This window comes from Haemaphysalis longicornis, unplaced genomic scaffold, assembly GCF_048455015.1.
Source record: "Haemaphysalis longicornis isolate Haplotype H1 unplaced genomic scaffold, Haemaphysalis longicornis Haplotype H1 scaffold_43, whole genome shotgun sequence".
Classification (NCBI taxonomy): domain Eukaryota; kingdom Metazoa; phylum Arthropoda; class Arachnida; order Ixodida; family Ixodidae; genus Haemaphysalis; species Haemaphysalis longicornis.
In genome coordinates, this window is record NW_027526371.1 from 176,770 (window position 1) to 195,938 (window position 19,169).

Sequence of the window (19,169 nt, forward strand, 5' to 3'; positions counted from 1 at the left end):
TGAAGACCCTCATACAGAAGACAACGCGGAAACTGTCTTGTTGGGCGATCTGAAATTGAAATATCATAAGAAGCATCTACAGCGCAAAAGAGCATGAACTGACACACTTTGAAAAACATATCCGTTAATTAAGCTTTATTTTGTTCATGATATGATTGATATAATTATTTGTTTATTGACTCATTTGTTTTAATTGCTGACTTGCCTGACTGCTAACATTCCGGTCTAAGGGCATCTGTAACTAAAAGCGGTTGGTATACGCTGATCTAAGGATAAAATACTTCACCTGTACAGTTTCTATCAACCATATGTGGGGACAACTAAGCTGTAGGTTCTGGCTTCTTTCTACTGAGGGTCGTCCACGTAAGCTTCGCTGGCGCGACCGGCCATTTGTCGGCGGCACTGTACTACCCTCGATCCCGTCGTCACCGACTGATCTTTTTTGACGAGTGCGCTTGCCTTGTGTAAGTGTAACTTATCTTTTCAAGACTGCAGCGTCTCTCAAGAACAAGAGCTAAACCCATTTTGCAACTTCCTCTCTGTTACATTAAAGGTATCAGAATGAAAACAGAACACCCTTTAAGGTCCCAGATAGTTCTGGCGGTAGTAGTGCGGTGAAGTGCTATTGGGAACGGTATAAAGGTCGACAATTATACCCAAACTGCGGGTACTGTAAAGCATTGACAAACCGTGGTTTCTCACCTCAGAAGTAAACACTTTTACCTTACAGAATATCCCAGAGAAGAGTAATCAACAACGGAGGAGTTGTTACTACCATGCAGTTCAATTTTGATATTGCAGGCACAAGTGGAACTTGGCAACTTGGCAACCCCTCATGAAGAGCGCAATAGATAATTGTTCAGCGAGAAATGCGCATCAGTGAGCGAAGATATTCATTTGGGTAACGTGGAATATAGTCCAAAAGTTTAATGCGAAAGCCATATGTGCCTACTGAGGCGAAAACCTGGCCTGGTGAGCTGCAGATGGCTACAAGAGTTTAGATGCTTGCGTGCAAAACCGGAAAAACCTCCGTAGAGGTGGAACCAGAAGCCACGGACGCTGGGTGACCAATATTTTATTCCCGCAAAATAGCGAACATCGTCTCGGAAGCACATTTATCTATTCCTTCATACTCGAGAAGAACGTCAGCATTCCCTATTCTTTAATTTTCATCAGCCAGATGTGCCTGCCTCATTTCTCTACTTAATTAAGTTGTGCTTTGAACATGCTCCCGCATTTTCGTGCAGCCATTCTGTCATTTATGTGCGACGAGATGTCAGTGAGCCCCGCCTGCGCAACAGCGAACATGATTTTTGAGGTAAACATCTACGTGCTGACGTGCTTCAAATGTGAAAGTATGGGGGTTTCCGATACATCAATGCTACACCGCGTATGTGCCATGCTGATTCTACTAAGCTACAATAAAACAGACTCGGACCTGTCGGCACACAGTTCTCTGCGGTCTTCAGACAGCGATTTTGATCCGGCGAAGAATCACGTGTCCGTAATCCCCGTTTTATAATGCTAACATAATACATATTCGTTGCTTCTTTGTACGAAGCTCCGAATGTTCCCTAGGATTGGTAATATACCAACTCCAGCTTATGGCCTTCAAAGAACGGAAGAAGAATTAAGTGCCCCGAGAAATTTATAATAACAGTGAGATGTTGTGATGTCGTGGGCCTACACTTTAGAGTCGATGGAGCGTAAAAGTCTCACTCGCATGCGAGCACTAATTTAGCTGTTTTAGTTGTGAAGATTGCTTTGTAATGGAAGTTTCGTAACCACGCTGAACGAAAAATGAGATGCGAGTGTGGCGAAAAGGTGAGCTGTATCTACGTGGACGCACGGCGTCGTGCACTCACATGACCGCCGTGGAACGGGGTGGTAAGGGTTAGAAAAAAGGTGGAGGCGAGGGAGGGCTTCAGATGTTGCCCGGACTTCACCTTAATGCTAATGAAGGCAGGGGGTGAGGATGAAAGGGGATGTGCTTTTATACATTGTGTGGCGGGCTCCTTGCTTATTTCGTAGCCCGGCTTCATTTAGATCGCGGCATTTTTTAACGTTGCGGCGCTCGCATAAAGGCCAACTGAAACGAATTTCTCGGGCGCCTCATTTCACTGTTTCCCTGTACTATTTCTTTAAAAAAATTATAAGTGCCAAATATGGAGGCCCAAATATGTGTCACTGCATTGCAAAGAAAGATAAAAAAATTGCTCTATTTCAAAACGAAACTAAAGAAATGGCGACAATTTCGGCCAGCCGGAAGTGGCACATCAGTCAGGAATCGTGTGGTCGCGGCCGGCGGATGCGTCCACGGCTGCATGCGGTGAGACGGCGTGCATTCGAGGTGTTTCGAAGCGCCCGTTTCTTCAAGAACTCACAACATTCACCAAAACTCGTTGAGAAGTCCGTGCAACCCGTATTGCTTCACTGTGAGCGCTGAAACCCGTTAAGCGTCGTCGGGTAAAAGGTAAGCACGTGCTTGGCGAGGCGTCATGGTGACGCTCAGAGCTAGTAAAAAAAAGAAAAGCTGGCGAAGCTTGCACTAAGTCACGCAAAGCTTGAACCATAGCGAAGATGCAGGATTTTTTCTACGTCAGCACTGAAGGACCAATGACCACGCATTTGCACAAGTTTGAAATTGTTTATTGATATGTTCCATCGTCGCTTTTCAGTGTGCTCGTCGTAGTCATCGCCATTTGCATCGATATCGTCGTGTATATTATGCCAAGCATTACATGCGGAGTAGCGCTTCACGACAACTGGGGCACAGCGGCGGTGCGTACGTGCACGACGCATGCGCGGCGTTCCCGGAGTTGGGTGGAGCTTCCGTGGAGGAGGTGTTGCGCCTGCTGTGGCATTGTTGGTTGCTAGGCAACATGAGGCACTCTTCGGGGTTTTTCTCCAGCTTTTTTTTTGCTAAAGCCACTGCGCATGCCAAGGCGGTCGGCGGTCAGCATGAGGTGCGCGCTGAGGAGCGCTCGGCCTTTTCTTGGTAGTTTTAACGCGTTACGTGTCACGCGCCACTCATAAGCAACATCTCCACTGTTAAAATTACACAAGAGGATGTGATGAGCGCTCGGGGGGCGCTCGAACAAGGCATATTGGCTGTGTCGATAAAAGCACCCTGAGTTTGTGAGAGAGAGAAAACAAGAGAGAGAAGCTGCTGCGGAAGGAAAGCGCCGAAACATGTCGGCTAGCGAGTACTACCGAGTACCACCTCGGTTTCTTGTCGATATTTAAAAATGAATAGGTTGAATACGCACGCTACACTTTTAGCACTTTAGTCCTTTTCAAAAGGTGTGGAAACTGTTGCAAGGTGGTCACATTACTTGTTCTGCTAACACTGTTTTGCACAAGGAAAAGAATGGTGAAATACTGAAAAGCGTTCTTGGAGGGTGTTGAAAGGGTTTGGAATAGATGTTTGGTTTTTAATAAAGTTTCACCACATGTTGAACATATTCACCCCAGAACTTTGCACACAGCGCCCCACTATTAAAGTTTTCGCAAATCCGCAAGCTGACTAGCATATGCTGACGTTAAAATGCATATTTCAAAAATTGCGCTAAAATATTTTATTTTTGCGACAAGCCCACCAACTATGTCAGAGGAGTTTCCTCCGGTGGCTATAAATGGCTATAAAAGCAAAAAGAGATGTATTTGTAAGGTAAGTATACACTCGTTCTCCTTGTACATCAAGTTGGTTTTCTTGCTCAGTTCATTTGTGGTCCAAGTGCCACTCCGGCGTGTTGAAGGTGTCTGCATATCACGTTGCGCACTCTTCGGAGCCACACTGCCACGAGTAGCTGCGCTGTCCACACCCATATTTTATGCTATCAAGCAGCCTCGCATCCATTTTAGCTTGTTCGCAAGCACACCTTTTTCCCATCATTACACCTTTTTAAAGCAAAGCTTTTTACCTCACCCCCCAAGGGTTCTTCGCGACCGTTGGTGTCAACAGAAAACTCCCGCGAACGTATAAAATAATTTACTGGCGCCGCCAGCAATCGAACCTGGAAGTAATAGAGTATCATAGCGAGAACCTGTCACATTACGGATTTAGCCACGAGCCCATGCGGAGACGGACAAGAAAAGTGGTCCACTCATGAAACACATCTACGGATTTACCTCCTGCATTCTCGCTGAACGCCACGTAATAGCGTCACGCGACCTCTCACACCACTGCGCGCTCCCCCCACGGCAGGTCTAGTGGCCCTGTGCGCGCCTTTTGCGTGTTCTCGGAATTAAAAATTGAAAGAAGCTCACACCAACGCATGGAATTTCACTTCTAGTACGGAAATGTACTAAAGCCTGTGGCCTCTAGTGTTCACGTAAAAACTCCCAGCTCCTTGTCGTCCGCCCTCACACCAAACGACCCATCAAGGAACCCATTCAAATACTCATTGATGGCCAGGCCATCACTCCAAGCCCCAGCATCGACATCCTTGCCGCGCCTCAAACACAGCATCAATAAATCATACACATGATCAGGCGAGTCGCCACCAAGAAGCGAGGCTTCAAGGAATCCGATACCTTTCGCTTAATTCAAGCTTTTGTCCTCTCGAGGACCCTCTGTCTTCTTCTCGGTAAAAAGGACATTAAGATGCTTTGTATAATGATTAGAAACGCGGTTGAGCAGGCCATTGGTCTTCCCATGAGTGCGTCCACAGAGAGGCTACTTAGCACGGGGCGCCACAACACGGTGGAAGAACTGATAGAGGGCCATCTCTGTAACCAGAAGCTCCGAATGAGAATAAGTGCGGCGGGTCGCCGCATTCATCCCCAGATTGGCTGGGCAGCACAGAATGTCACTCCGCGTGATGTACTCACGAAGTCTTGGCGACAAGAACTAAAGATTCCACTTTTGCTTAGAAATATAAACCCCTCACACGACGATGATCGGCGAAAGCACGGGCTCAAGCGCTCAACACCACCCCCGGTGGGGATCATGAAGTGGAGCGGTGGCGATCGGCAGGCTACCCACAGGACTTGGTCCTTGGAATTGCTGAAGCGCTTCGGAAGAAAGTCCGCTCGATCCACGAGATCCAAGAAGACAAGCGGAAAAAGCCCCTAAGCGTCATACCGTACATCCACAAGGTATCCCACCGGATCAAAAAGGTCGCTCAAAAAGCAGGTGTGCGGACAGTGTTCTCGGCCCCGAGAAAACTTGGAAGTTTGTGTGCTAAGGTGAACTCGCCTGGGCGCACAAATGTGCGATGCATGACAAAGCACGCGAAGTGCTTCGTGGCTTGCCGCGACAGCGTCGTGTACGAGGTGCCCCTAGCATGTGGTCGTGTGTATGTGGGGCAGACCGGGTGTTGCCTGAACGAGCGCCTAAGGGAGCATGCGTACTCTCTTAAAACCGGCACAGGAAGCAACTTCGCAACGCACTGCAAGGCCTGCAAGGCCTGTAAGTGCTCCCCGCGTTTGGAAGACACTAAGGTTGCCAAGAGGTTCCGCGACACACGCGCACGCGAAATCTACGAGGCGTGGCAGATCGCCCAGCGTGGCGAAGAATGCGTGAGCACCCCTTCCGTAGCTCTGTATCAGAAAGAACTTGTGCACTTGAACATGTAATTCCGAGTTATCTTGGCATAGCAGATGCGCCTGTAGTTTGTTTTTGTTTTTGTTTTTTATTTTTCACGCATGTGACGTCATTGCATTCTTCCTTTATATTTCCGCAAGCAATAAAATATTGCTCAGTTGATAGTCACCGCTAGTGTATGTGTCTTCTTCTTCGCTGTCCTCGTTTAAAGCGCTGTTTCCCAGTTTAAATCTACACATATCTACACAGGCCCCCCCCCCCCCCCCCCCAAAATCCAGGGCAGCAGTACGCCATCATCATGGCTACCTCCAGAACCAACCTCCTTGCATGTGCCTCACCCAAGACCCAAAACATGACGGCAGCAGAAGAGGCAGCCATCGCCTTGGCTATCACTGAACAAGGGGTTCGGAAGGTAGTCACCGATTCCCAAAGCCTACCGGAATAACCAGTCGGGTTGAGTGTCCCGACCTGCACTGCGGGGGCTGGAAACACTCACCAAACTGTTCCATGCAGCTCATCTAAACACCCGCTAACGCTTCAATGGAGGTCACCGAATACGCCCACCAACAAGCCTGAATATTCACCTCCCGTGCTATGGAGCTGCACGAGGACAGTCACCCGCGTGTTTTGTTCAGGTACATAACCAAGCATTATTGCCTTCAGAGACAGACCCTACTTTCGCCTTACCCTGACCTGTCCGGAGAACAACAAACAACTTCACGGCTCATACAATCCGGCTCCTTCCCACACCCGATATATCTTCACCTAATGCAGCGGAATCGCTACGACGCTGAATGTAAATTTTGCTCAGACGTACTAGCACTCCGCCACGTAATCGGGGTGTGTGACTTAAGCCCTGAGCACCCTCCTCCCTTTCCGTCAACTACCGAACAACAGCAATGGGAGATGCTGCTGTCCAGCCCCTCTCTGCCTACCCAGCGTCAGCTGGTGGACAGAGCACTTGCGGCGCGGACTGAATATGGGATATAGTGAAGAAGGAACCACTCCCCTGGGCCGCACTCTGGGCCGTTCAGAAATCCAAATAGAAGTATTTGCTCCTCGTCCTCCGTCTATGCCGCCGATCTCGTCGCCTCCGTCCGCGGCGGCAGAGACGGAGAAGGGAGATCGTCTAACATCGGGTTTGAGCTTCCTTTAATTTTATAAAAAAAGGTTTCCACTCATCTGCTACACCAATACGACTGAACTAACTACGGTTCATTAATCGTGCATTGTTTTAGACATATCTTTTATGTAATAAAGGGTGTAGTTAAGTGCATGCCACGTCTCTCTGGTGTCACTACTTTTAGAGCAACGTGAGTGAATTCAAATGACGTCGCATGGGTAATTGTTGGGGGTGCCGTTTACAGCTTTGCTTTCCAACCACATCCACAGGGTGGATTGGTGCAATTTTTTTATGGCTACATCTTTTCCTTCTGCTCACTTTGCATGTGGCTTGCTGCGTGTTTCACTGTCCCACCTACTCCGGAGGCAGCATCAGTGGGGTTGCAGTTTGTGCAAAAAAAATATGAAAAGAATAAATTTTTATGCTTTATTGCAAAAAGCAACGTGAGAAAGGCAGTTTTACACACACCAAGCTTTACTTCGAGGCTCTTTGATGTTGGCAGTACCAGTTATCACAAACACTTTCGCGGAAAGACATTTCTGTGTGCGATATAGGCTGACTTTTACCAAAATAGAAAGTCCCTTGGAAGTTTTTGAACGTATTCGTTTTTTTAGGAATTGCTTCTAGAAGCATTTCTTTTGATCGTTCGCCAGGAAGATATAGGCAGCACCTTCCGGCCGCGCTGTTTTGTTAGGGCGATGTTGGAAACTGTTTTCTTAAGCCGCGCTATGAACCGTGTGAGTGATGGTTACCGTAAACATACAGCCTAGCACAATGGAAGCACTTTGTCTTCATGGCAGAGCGTTTCATTCCCTACTCGTTTGCATTAGTTGGCGTCAGAATAATGCTGACAGTTTATGGTAAACATACGGCATTATTAAAAAAAATCGCGGCATACTGTGTTTATATATGAATAAATTACAGTGTGTGAACACAATTGTATGTGGTGGTGGAAGTACTCTTAATAAGGAAACGTTTTCATCCCACTGCGGTTTATTGAACTAAATCAAAGGGGGCTTTGAAGTAGTTTCAAAACAATTCAAACTTTAAGTTTCTTTCAAAGATGTGAAACGGGAGAACATGTTCGGATACCTTTTGTAGAGTGTTTAAGGGACCACGTTGCCCGAATTTAGACCACGCCTTTTCGACACAGTATTCAGTTTCATGCTTACAATGTTCAACCACGTAATTGACACAAACAGGCACCTAACCTGCCCCGAAATGCACACATGCTTACGTGCGGACTTCTATTCCGTGGGTAGATGTGGGGCCTGTGTAAATTCTAGCCAGCATTACAGGAAAATTGAAATATAATCTGTGGGATTTGAGTAAAGTAGTGTTGCCGAAATAGTTATCGTCCAGGCTCTGGTTTAGCTCAATCTGTCGAGAATCGAGACCCACATCGGGCGATTACTGCAACAGCCCAGACCTTCCGGTGACGGTTACAAACGTATAGCGCACAGCGAAACTATAGAGCCTAGGATTCGGCTCTAGCAGCTGTGATGCACTCCCGCAGCCACCGAAAGGTGGCGCTGCCAGTGTCTACGGTACACGGAAAAAAGAAAGCTTAAGGGATTCCCTCTGGTCACCTGCGCCTTCAGAGAAGTGTGAAGGAAGTCACGTCACTTTTTCCGCTCTCAGGAGTTCCCTGGCAAACATATCGTAGGCCTCAGCTACAATCACCACCTCTTCAGTAACTGCGGAGGAAGCGGCCATTACCCTTGTCCCTACTCATTTACCTGCCACCATATCATTTTAATTGGTTAGTTGACGTATTCATGGGAGGTTGTGGCCATAGAGTTTCATACTAATGTATATTAGTATGAAACTCTATGGTTGTGGCCGTTACTACACCAGGGTGGCCAATCCTGCTCTGGTGAGGGAGTGCGTTACCGGGAATGGTCGCCGGTGTCAGGCCGCAACCGAAGCCCGCATCTGCAATTCCATGAATGCCCGGTTTTTTTTCCGGTGGGAATTGTCCGGCAGCGGGATTCGAATCACGGTCTTTCTGCACGCGAGGCGGTAGCTCTACCTCTACGCCACCGCTGCACCGCACCGGGCTAATTGGAGAATAATGGGAGGGGCCTTTGCCCTGCAGTGGGCGTAGATAGGCTGGTGATGATGATGATATAATTTTATCTGACTCCAAAATCGTCGCACGAGATTACATAAAGGGCGTCATTTCTGTTGCGTCCCTCAAAATACTTCTTCATGATACCCCGGCCCACCCCATGATGCTGCTGTAGGTTACAAAGGCGTAGGTTGTAATGCGACGGCACACCAGCATGCCCGAGCTTCGATATCCCGGGCTGCCGTTTCTTTTACGGCTACAAAAGGCATACCGCAATTCACGCTCGGTTCTCACGTGCAGGAACATAACTCACTACAGTAAAACTTCGTCAATTCGAACTCGAAAGGGACCATAAAATTGTTCGATTAAGCGGAGTTCGAATTAGTTGATTGATTGTGGGGTTTAACGCGCCGACGCAACGCAGGCGATGAGGCGCGCCGTAGTGGAGGGCTCCGGATTAATTTTGACCACCTGGGGATCTTTATCGTGCGCCGAAATCTCGTACACACGGGCGTTTTTGCTTTTCGCCTCCATCAGAAAAGCGGCCGCCGCGGCCGGGAATCGAACCCGCGACCTCGTGCTCAGCAGCGCAACGCCTTAGCCACTGAGCCACCGCGGCGGGTAGTTCGAATTAGTAGGCGGGCGCTAGAATCAATTAGAATCGCGCCACACTGCACGGGCAGTACACGAAGAAGCCACCTCTGGATTGGTTATCGCGAAATATGCGTTACTGCACGCTTGTTGCGCACACCACGTGACCGCAGGCCCAGATCAACGACCGCGGCACAAAAAAAACCTGCAATGGCGTGCGCCGGAGCACTGGCGCCGGCGGCGCCCGCTGCGGAAGCAAAATAAGGCGTCGGAGCAGCGTAGCGCGCGCTACGCCGTTGTTTTTTTGGTTCGTTGTTTTGCATCTCAAGTAAATTTCATTTGGTTTGAATTTGCAACACACTGCAATCACTCTAGGCCGTCTTCGAGGAGCGATGGAAACCAGGGGACCCCAGTTCTAATAACCATTCTGGATACCGACGCGTTCGAATTACCGGGAGGTTTCCCCCATTGAAATTTACAGGGCTGTGCCGGGACCGGGGCATGAGTTCGAATTATCCGGAAGTTCGAATTAAGCGAGTTCGAATTAACGTGCGTTTATTGTATTACCGCCTCCTCCACAGAAACCCACCTCCCCGCACCATTCACTTACCCCGCCGGTCGCTCGTGTGTGGTGGCTCTGAAAAACACATACTCCTGCACCACACTCTCCTTGTGCATACCCACCCACACCAATTCGTCCCTCCTCAGTGCCCCTCATGCGGCGCGCTGAACACACTCTGCGGCTCCCTATGTGGGTGTCCGCGCGATCCTCTTCCCCTTTTTACTTCCCTCTAACTAGGAGCAGGCTCTGAGGAGCTAGGACCTGGCAACCCAAGAAACCGTCACTGCCAGAGGCCTGGACGTAATGGGGACCCTTTGGGCCTCCGCCACTCTCTACCCTGAATTCACTGTTACATAAAGTGGCATGGCACTACCACCACTGCTAGCAACGGCGGCGAAAGCCGGCTCACCGAGTCTTTACTCTGCGTCCGGGATCAGCTAATATCCAGTTGTCGATAATGGCAGGCGGAACAAACGGCAGTGAATGGAGCAAAAGCGGATGCTGTGGCGTGTATCCGAAATGTACAAGTGAAAAGGGGACGCCCCAAAAGGTGTTCCCGGCTTTATGGTTTCCCAGAACATTTTTTACTCCCTGTTAAAGTACCACCGCTGGTGGCAGCACGCAAGGACATAGGTTTGCCTACTGTGTTGTTAATTCGAAAGCCTTTTTGCAGCGAAAGCTAAACTACGCTACCTCGGGCAGTCTTCACGGGGTGAGCAGTTTTGACTTTCAAAGCTAGAGGTCAAACCACACCCCCTTCCGCAAGTTCCCGGCACGGAGCAGCGGCCCGAGGGCGGGGAAAAGGCAGCTAGGCGAGGAAGGAACGGAGACGTATGCGGGATCCGTGTCGCCACCTGGAGGAGCGCCCGGCACAGAACAGGGGGCTGTTACTGCTTTTTTTTTAACTTGGGATGCCAGATAAAGGACCCCAAATGACGCGAGAACGTGCTATATTTAGTAGTTTAAATAAGTTCTCAGGCAGCCTGTCGTATGTGACTGTCTACTCGGCCGGCATTTACCCGCGACCCAGTCATACGACGCTTTCTGGCGGTCTCTCGGAAGTCGTATTATCGGGGTTCTACGGTAGTGGCTACTATGCTGCCTCCTAACACAGGACCCTTTATACCCCTCTTTAAGAGCCACAAAATATTAACAAATAACAGAAAATAAATATTGTGGACCCCCTCGAAAGTCTCGCCATCCCGGCTACCAGGGAAAGGGGTGGCACAAGACCTATAGGTGCGCGTGTCAAATTACCTAGCTACGCCACCTCGCCCAACTGTTTCAGAGCTCTGCTTCTGCGGCGTTCTCTTCTGTCACATGCTGTTTTGTCGGTGTGCTCTTCTGTCGCGCGCACTTTCCTCGCTGTGCACTTTTTGCGCTGTACTCTTTTGTTGCGTGCGCTTCTGTGACTGTGCCCTTCCGTCGCTGTGCTCCTCTTTGGCGTGTTGTGTTAAATACGATAGTCTTTCTCGGGCTACTTAAACACAGCAATTGTTTTTTTCTGTATGTGTGTCTCTTAGTTTGTGACTCGAAAGTGAAATAGAAGCTGTGCAATAGCCTTATATACTCACAGAAAAATCTAAACGTCCAAGTCCGCTGTCAATGTTCAAACTTGTCAACATTGTTGAACAAGAACAAGACAATATGCAAGCATACGGCCAAAAATTATTACATAAGTCATATTTGCAGTGTTGCTTTATAAAAAAATTCATAGATGATTGTGGTTGTTAAGCGGTGGTGTTTCTCTGGCACGTGAGTCTGATTCCCGGCCAGGGCAGCCGCATTTTGAATGGTGCGACATCTAAAACACACGTGTACATACATAGACATAGGTAGAAAGCTCCAGGATATCTGAATTAATTCGTTGTGTTCCCCCATGCGGCTAGGTACGCACCAGGACTTTCACACTATATTTTTCAGTCCCGTAGGGTTTTGCTGCAGAGGATTCTGAGCTATTGGGCAGTAAACCGAAGGCTGAGACTTCATACACTACCGCCCTACACGCTGCTTTGCTAATTGCTGGAGCGATTTCACGTGACTAGGCTGACTCACTGATGTCCGAAATTGGTGAACGAAAAGTGGTAAAACGATAGGAGCGAGTTGGTATCTCCACTTGTAGGATAGAATTAATAAAACTCCTTACAAACTCTGACAAGTTCAAATCAATGTAGCGATTGTAGGTAGCGCCGCTGCTGCCACGAGCACCATGAAAGCGGTGACAATGTAAGCAGTATATCGCACCGTGCGCGCCCTATCTCTGGTAAATTCATATTTTGATCATGCTAATGTCATCTGAAAAGGAAAATTCACAGGAGTGCTAAAAAATGTTGTGGTTTCAGGTAACAGTTTCTGGAGCACGTGGAAAAAGCTGCAGTAATGAACAACTTGAGGATCTAAAGTCTCATTTACCATTTTTACATTCCTGTTAGATCTAGTTTGATATAAAGGATTCAGTAACAAAAAACCGACATGCATGCCAAAATGCAGAACTACAGCAAACATGCAGGATAAAAATACAGTTTCTCGAGTACTTCACGTAGCTACACTGTGTGTACATAGCTGTTCTGTGACGCGAATATAATGTAACAAGACTACCCTTGTTGTCTTTCCATTTTCCGACAGGCAGTTTTTAGGGATGCAACTTACAACTTTGTCACCGACGTTTCTTCGCACTAAAAGAAAATAATTCCAGACGGAAGGTACTTCAAGAAAATATGAAGCACTCGAATTTTCGGGGTCAACTTTCACTTGACCTGCAACTTATGAACTCAACGTAGAAATACAACAAAAAGGGGCACACATAAGGTTCTTTTCCCTCACCAGCCAAATTGGTGAATCTTTCACTTTGCTTGTTTTGCGGATCAGTTTTGTGCTCTTGATGCTTCTTAAACAAGGGAAGTCGGCTTCTAAGTGGCACAGAGGCGGTGGTCTGACTGATCTAAAAGCCGTGCCCATTTTAAGTAGAAGCTCTAGAACATATCTAAAGGTCCTGAGACAGATGTAATGTTCTCTTGTTCTAAGTAATGACGTACTTCATTTTCATGTCATGTGTACCTATTGTAACGAAAGAAGACCAGCGTCTGGCTTCCTATACGGTGATGGAGTCGATTACCCAGGCAGTGAGCGCCCCCGATCCTCCTCTTCTTCTTCTCCTACTGTCGCCCCCTGCCTGCGCATCTTTATTTCTTAACATACTCCCGCCGCCGCCAAGTTGGTCAGGAGCTAGCTGGCAGCGGCACTGTCAGTGGCGAAGTCTGGGCCCCACTACGACCAGTTTTTCGACTTCCATAGCGGCGCATGATTTCTTAGCTGCGATGCTTGTAGGCTGGCTGGGCGATCTAGTGGAGCCTTCGGCTGGGTGTCTCGGTGCCGTCGATCTCGGTAAATGGCCTTGTCATTCGAGCGAGGCAGTACAGGTCCATGGCCAATGTCACGGGCAACGATCGCTTGCGGAGTTGCTAGATCAAAGTGACTTAGGGGATAAAGTGAGGATTGCGAATTGGTCAACCGGAAAGAGAGACCATGCTCCTGTTTTTCAGTCGCCAGGCAGCCGCCAGGATCAAACGGGAACAGCTGATGTATACTGCCAAATTTCCAGAGAGCGTCACGGTAGCGTGATGGCATTGCCGTCGCCTCCACGTCTGATACTGCTTTCATGAGGAAGTAGGTGTGTTCGATCGGCGTATCCGTTATCTCTGCGAACAATAGGACTTCGCTCTCGCCGTGCCCAACAAGGTATAAAGGCTCGTCCCGAATCGAGTTGCGCTTGCTGAAGAAGGGGTAGTCACCATAAAAGCATCTGTTCTGCTTCGCCACGAGGATACCTCCCCACCGGGCCTTGACAAGCGTGGCCGAAGCTCGCTTCCGGCGTCGAAGCTCGCTCATGGAGCGTCGGAGGAGCAGGCGCTTCGTTATACCCAGACGCGAGTCAATCTTCTTCACGAACGGTGTTTTTGTTGCTGAACACAATGAAAACTTATTTGACTCGTAACCGGGTTGTTGAACTGCTGGCGAAAAGAGAGATGCGTCGCCGACGTAAGGGTCGCAACAGGGAAACTCGGAGGTCTCCGAAACAAGAGTCGCATCATCGAATCTAGGGCCGTGGCAGAACGGGTCCGACGTCTCCGTGGCGGTAGTCAAGTCGTGAATGCGAGGGTTGCGGAAGGGCTGTAATGACGCCTCTGACGTGAGAGCCGCATCGGTGACGCCAGCGCTGCGGCAAGGCCGGTCAGACGTCTCGGAAACGATGGTCGTGTCAGCGACGGCGAGGTCTCGGCAGGCTCCCTCAGATTTCACCAACTCGGAAATCTCGGCAACACCAGGGTTGGGCGGTCGCTGCAGCCACTCTCCCGGGCTGAGCCCATCGGGGTCTTGCTTGGCGTTCTGAAAGGCCGAAGCGCCTCCGTCGCCGTTTCCCTGTTCTACCCGCGCACCAGTCATTTCCCGTACGGGCGGCACGTCACCCGGGACCATTGTCCGCCGGGCCTCCTCGGGACGCGAGCGAATAGTCGAGGTTGCGATGATGCGGGTAGTAAACAGAGCCGCCTGAGGTTGAAGAACGGGGCTTGCGGAAGAGTCTTGGTTCGCGGAGAAGCGCACGCGCGTTCGCTGGGCGCAGATACGCTCGTCGTAATCAATCGCTTCCAAAACGTCAGTATCAAATTCTTCATCCGTCAGGTTCTCCTGAACTTGAGCGTCGAGTTGGTGAAGGATCACCTGGTCACGCAAGATGAGGTCGAGGACATTTTGTCTGTCAAGGGCCGTTGCTGCCTGGCTCCGCAGCAAGGCGTCGAGGACTGCCATGGTCCCGGAGATGGTCACTCGCAGGAAATCTCGGCGAATACGAGGATCATCCATGGCACCAGCCGATGAAGCAAGACGCTAGGGTTTCGAATACTAGGGGTCAAGGGCGGGCTCGGGCACGAGCCGAAAGGGGCGGCGGCCGAGGGCAAGGCTTCCAGGATAAAGCAGTACGAAGGTATCCAAGCCTCGCGTGCCTCGGAGCCGCTGCGCCGTCGAACGTAGATTCGCTCGTGCCTCCAGTTCCCAGGTTTCAGCACCAGAAAATGTGTAACGAAAGAAGACCAGCGTCTGGCTTCCGATACGGTGATGGAGTCGATTACCCAGGCAGTGAGCGCCCCCGATCCTCTTCTTCTTCTCCTACTGTCGCCCCCCCGCCTGCGCATCTTTATTTCTTAACACCTATTTCGGAAGCCTCTTCCGGGTGTTTGTTGTGAAACCTACATGCTAATGATATGGCTCATTATTTTGCAAGCTAATAAAAGTACAACTAGCTAAAAGTAATAGGCGAAAGACATCATTCGAAAGACTAGATAACTGTAGCACGCCCAACAAAAAATAACCAATGAGAGAGAGGGAGAACGATATTTATTTAAAACTAGCGATGTCGGCCGAGCGAAGCGGCCTGGCTTGTTACGCCAGATGAAAGCGATGACAATGATGATTTTAATGAAGGGGAACAGATATGATTTTGACTATTTGTGCCTGTTGCCTTTTAGGTATGCCTAAAAGGCTTCTGTAGAACGAGGAACGCGCTTGGAAGAATTCTTAGGACCTAATTCGCCCCCCAGTTCTAGTTCTACCGATGGCGGCTGGCTCAGAGACGCTGCGAGAAAGACCTTTTGTGTTCTGAATCGCGCACAATCACAAATGAGGCGTAGCAGATCTTCACGCATATCACACTGTGGGAATGCAGGTGAGGTGGATTTGTGGATCTTGTAACAAAAGTATCGCGTGTAAGCGGCATTCAACAGCATACGGTGGAGTACAGCTTCATCATGCTTGGATAGTCCAACTAGCATCTTAAAATTACAATGCTGCTCGATAGAGCAGAGGGCCGCGTAATGACGGGATAAGTCAGTCCAAATCGATTGCTGAAAGCTTTCATGTCACGTTGGATGCAAGTGCTCAATCAGCTTTTCTAGAAAATGGTACCGGTAATTTTGATCTACGTTGGTCATGCGCTGTGGAGGCTGCAACGTCCACTTTCACATTTCCAGTTATCCCACAATAGTCAGGGAGCCACTGGAGTGCTGTTTGATGGTGCGCGTGCACAGCTCGAAGATGCAAAGCTTGTACATCAAGTACAAGCTGGTCTTTCGGAAAAGACGCCCGACATTGCCGTGCAGCCCGAGAGTTTGTGAAGATGACCCACATGCGTGCCGGCTTCTGAATAATGTTCGCCAAGGCCAGACGCAGAGCTTCAAGTTCGGTAGCCATAGATGATGTTTTATGGCTGAGCATGGCACTGAGGGTGGGGCGTGATGAAGATACGCTTACCGCGATAGTGGACAATGTGGATAAAACCGATCCTTCAGTGTACATGTGTGTATGTTCTCCATATGTGGTGTAGAATGATTCAAGAGCAAAAAGCCGTAGAGCAGCAGGGGAATATGCCCCTTGCGTGTTTTTCCGGGAACCGTGGTCACTATTTTCATGTGTGGGATTGGGCGGGAAGCACGCAGCTGGGAGCCAGTGATTCCAGTCGGTCTTTGCCAGCAAGGGGATTGCACCGCGTAATAAGTTTGGAAGCATATACTGACTTTATGACTACGACGATACCTTGTCTCAAGGAACTCGCCATTGTGCTGAGATCAAGAGGTCGGTAGGTACGTTTAGATGCACGGCAGCGCTTCGGGGATTGCACGGGCTGAAATAGCTCAGTTTTTTCTGCTACCTGATTGGAGTCACTAACGTAGATGACAGTTTCGGAAGCAGAGTCGGTGAGTTATGACATGTTATCCGTGTCATGCGGCATAGGTTGATCAGCGGGATTCATCACAGGGCGCACTTGTCCCGCGGGAAGCGACGACCCAAGTTGGGTGGTGCAGAGGCTTGTTGTAGCTGCATTTGGTTCGGAAGAGGCTGCGAACAGCGAAGCGGCGGGGGAACCCGTCTCCATGCTTGGGCCTGATTATTCATCAGGCGGTTGTTCCGTGAACGACGTTTTCGGTGACAAAAGGAAGCCGCGCCCGTCAAAAGAAGAATATCTGGCGCTCTAAATACTGCATAACTTGCTGACAGGCTCAGAAAATGCGCAGTAAGACGAAAATAATTGAGAGAAATTATCGAAGTGAACTCAGCGGCAACTCTTCGTATTGGTCTTTTCAATGCAGCTAGCTCAGTTTCAGCTAGCTGCATTTACCCTTCCCAGTAAAATCACCCTCTATTTAGGATGATTCCTGTGTTAATATAAAATAGCGCATAATTATAAATATCAATGTTTTTGGTTTTGTTCTGCATTCAAAACACATGTTTCAGATTGATTGCGATATTTCTTTGGACATCGTTGAATTAAAGCAATTGTTTAATTAAAATTTTAGGCCACTTCAGAATACTTGTTTAGTCGAAATTCAGAATACTTGTAGTCGAGATTACCTTACTGGCCCACTGCGTCGAATAGCTTTTGAGAATTGTGGCTATGTATGTTGGGAGACAAGGACAAGGTATGAATCTGTCGCAACGTCTTACGGTAGCAAACATCATCATTGCCTTCTTGGAGTAAATGGCGGTGTGCTAGTTTTTCTTGTGTATGTTAAGGCTATGTTCAGACTACCGACGTAAAGGACATATCGTGATCTATGGAGTAAGAAAATGGTGTATCAGGCAGTTCGGTTGGCTGAGATGTGATATGATGTCCTTCTTTAAAGTTTTTACGACAGTTGCGGTAGCAGTTTGAACTCGAAATACCCTAGCGGCACCAGATGAATTAGTGGTACGGACGTTAATTTGTTACGCCAGCTGCCATACCATTCACAGTGCCAATGATTGGCTATCCACGTTTTAGCGTTTTGGTTTGTCGACGTTACAGTGAAAACACTGGGGATGCGCTTACAAGGGAGTTGTCAGCATTACACTAGTCTTTCTGAGGGGGTATCCGGTTACAAATATTTTCAGCGTTTACACTACGTATGCTTACCTTCAGTCTTACTAGGTCTCAAGAAACGTGACACTCATTGTATGTCAAGCTATAGGTGCTGATTTATGACAATGCTCTATAAAGTGGACAGTTAGGTCGGCTTGTCATCGGGTGCCCAATAGGCACGTTACAGTGCCGCATGCTTTTGTTCGAAGCCACATGACGTGTGGCACACAACAGGGGCCTCAGGCGGGTGTACACCCTCCTTGTAGGAGAGCAGCGCAGCGCGTCAGGCCAGAGCCCTCGCGAATAGCCACAACCAGAGTACCCACGGAATAGGAATCTGCTCCACTGAGCGAGTGCCCTAACAGCACTTGTGTCAATTGGAGATTTCATTCATTCATTCATTCCAACTTAATAATCCTGCTCTTTTTGTCTTTCAAGCGTGAGGGCTTCAATAACACATGCCCTCACTCGACATCACTGACTTCTGCTATGCGGCGCTACACACTATGGACTTGCCATATATACTTGTTCCTCTCCGATACTATTCAACCCCCTGTAATACCCTCGTGCGTTTTGTGAACGTGTGCCGTATGTCCGCGCACAGTATTATCTGCAGTGAATATTTCCGAATGAAGCAATAAACAACGATATCAGCAAACAAAAACCAGAAGCGGTGATACGCTTACGAGAAAACCTTTCAACAGCGTGTGGCGAAACCGGATGGCCAACCAAATTGTGCAGGTACCAAGCGGCTAAACGACAAAGCCCTTGTGGACACATGCCGAAAGCAAATTATCTAAGGTGTTTAAATAAGCATTTATGCTTTCGCGTTCAGAACCTTTAGGAATTCTGGGTGTCCTCGGACCATGGATTAATTGCGATGACGCTGCCTATCTGGTAATTAGTACTAGAAGATTCCGATGACGACGTGTCGACACTGAAACTGCAGTCAGTCATTTTCGCGTTTGGTGTTGAGGACACTAGGTTTGCTAGGTCACACCGATCCGGCACAACCGACCACCCGCGTCATTCTATATATGTTTATCAGTGTAAAGTATAGCGGTGCTGCGACCATCACTACTGACTGACGATGAATTTTCAAGTACGCTTGTTATGTACGTTTCCAGGGCTGAATGTCTTTGAAATTTTTTGAGCCCTTACAAGGTATCACCTCAGTGCTTGGAAAAACTCGGACGGAAATATTGTAGAAGTACGTATGTGCCCTCGTGTTTCTTGGAATGCAGTTATTGCCCCTAAAAATTCACTCTAAGAACTTTTGTTAAGCATTACGCTTTCGTGCTTCTTTTGGAAAAACAGAACCTGAATTCGGGGAAGCATCATCTATCAAGTCAAGCTCACTAATATCTGCAAAAGCCGATTCCTGCC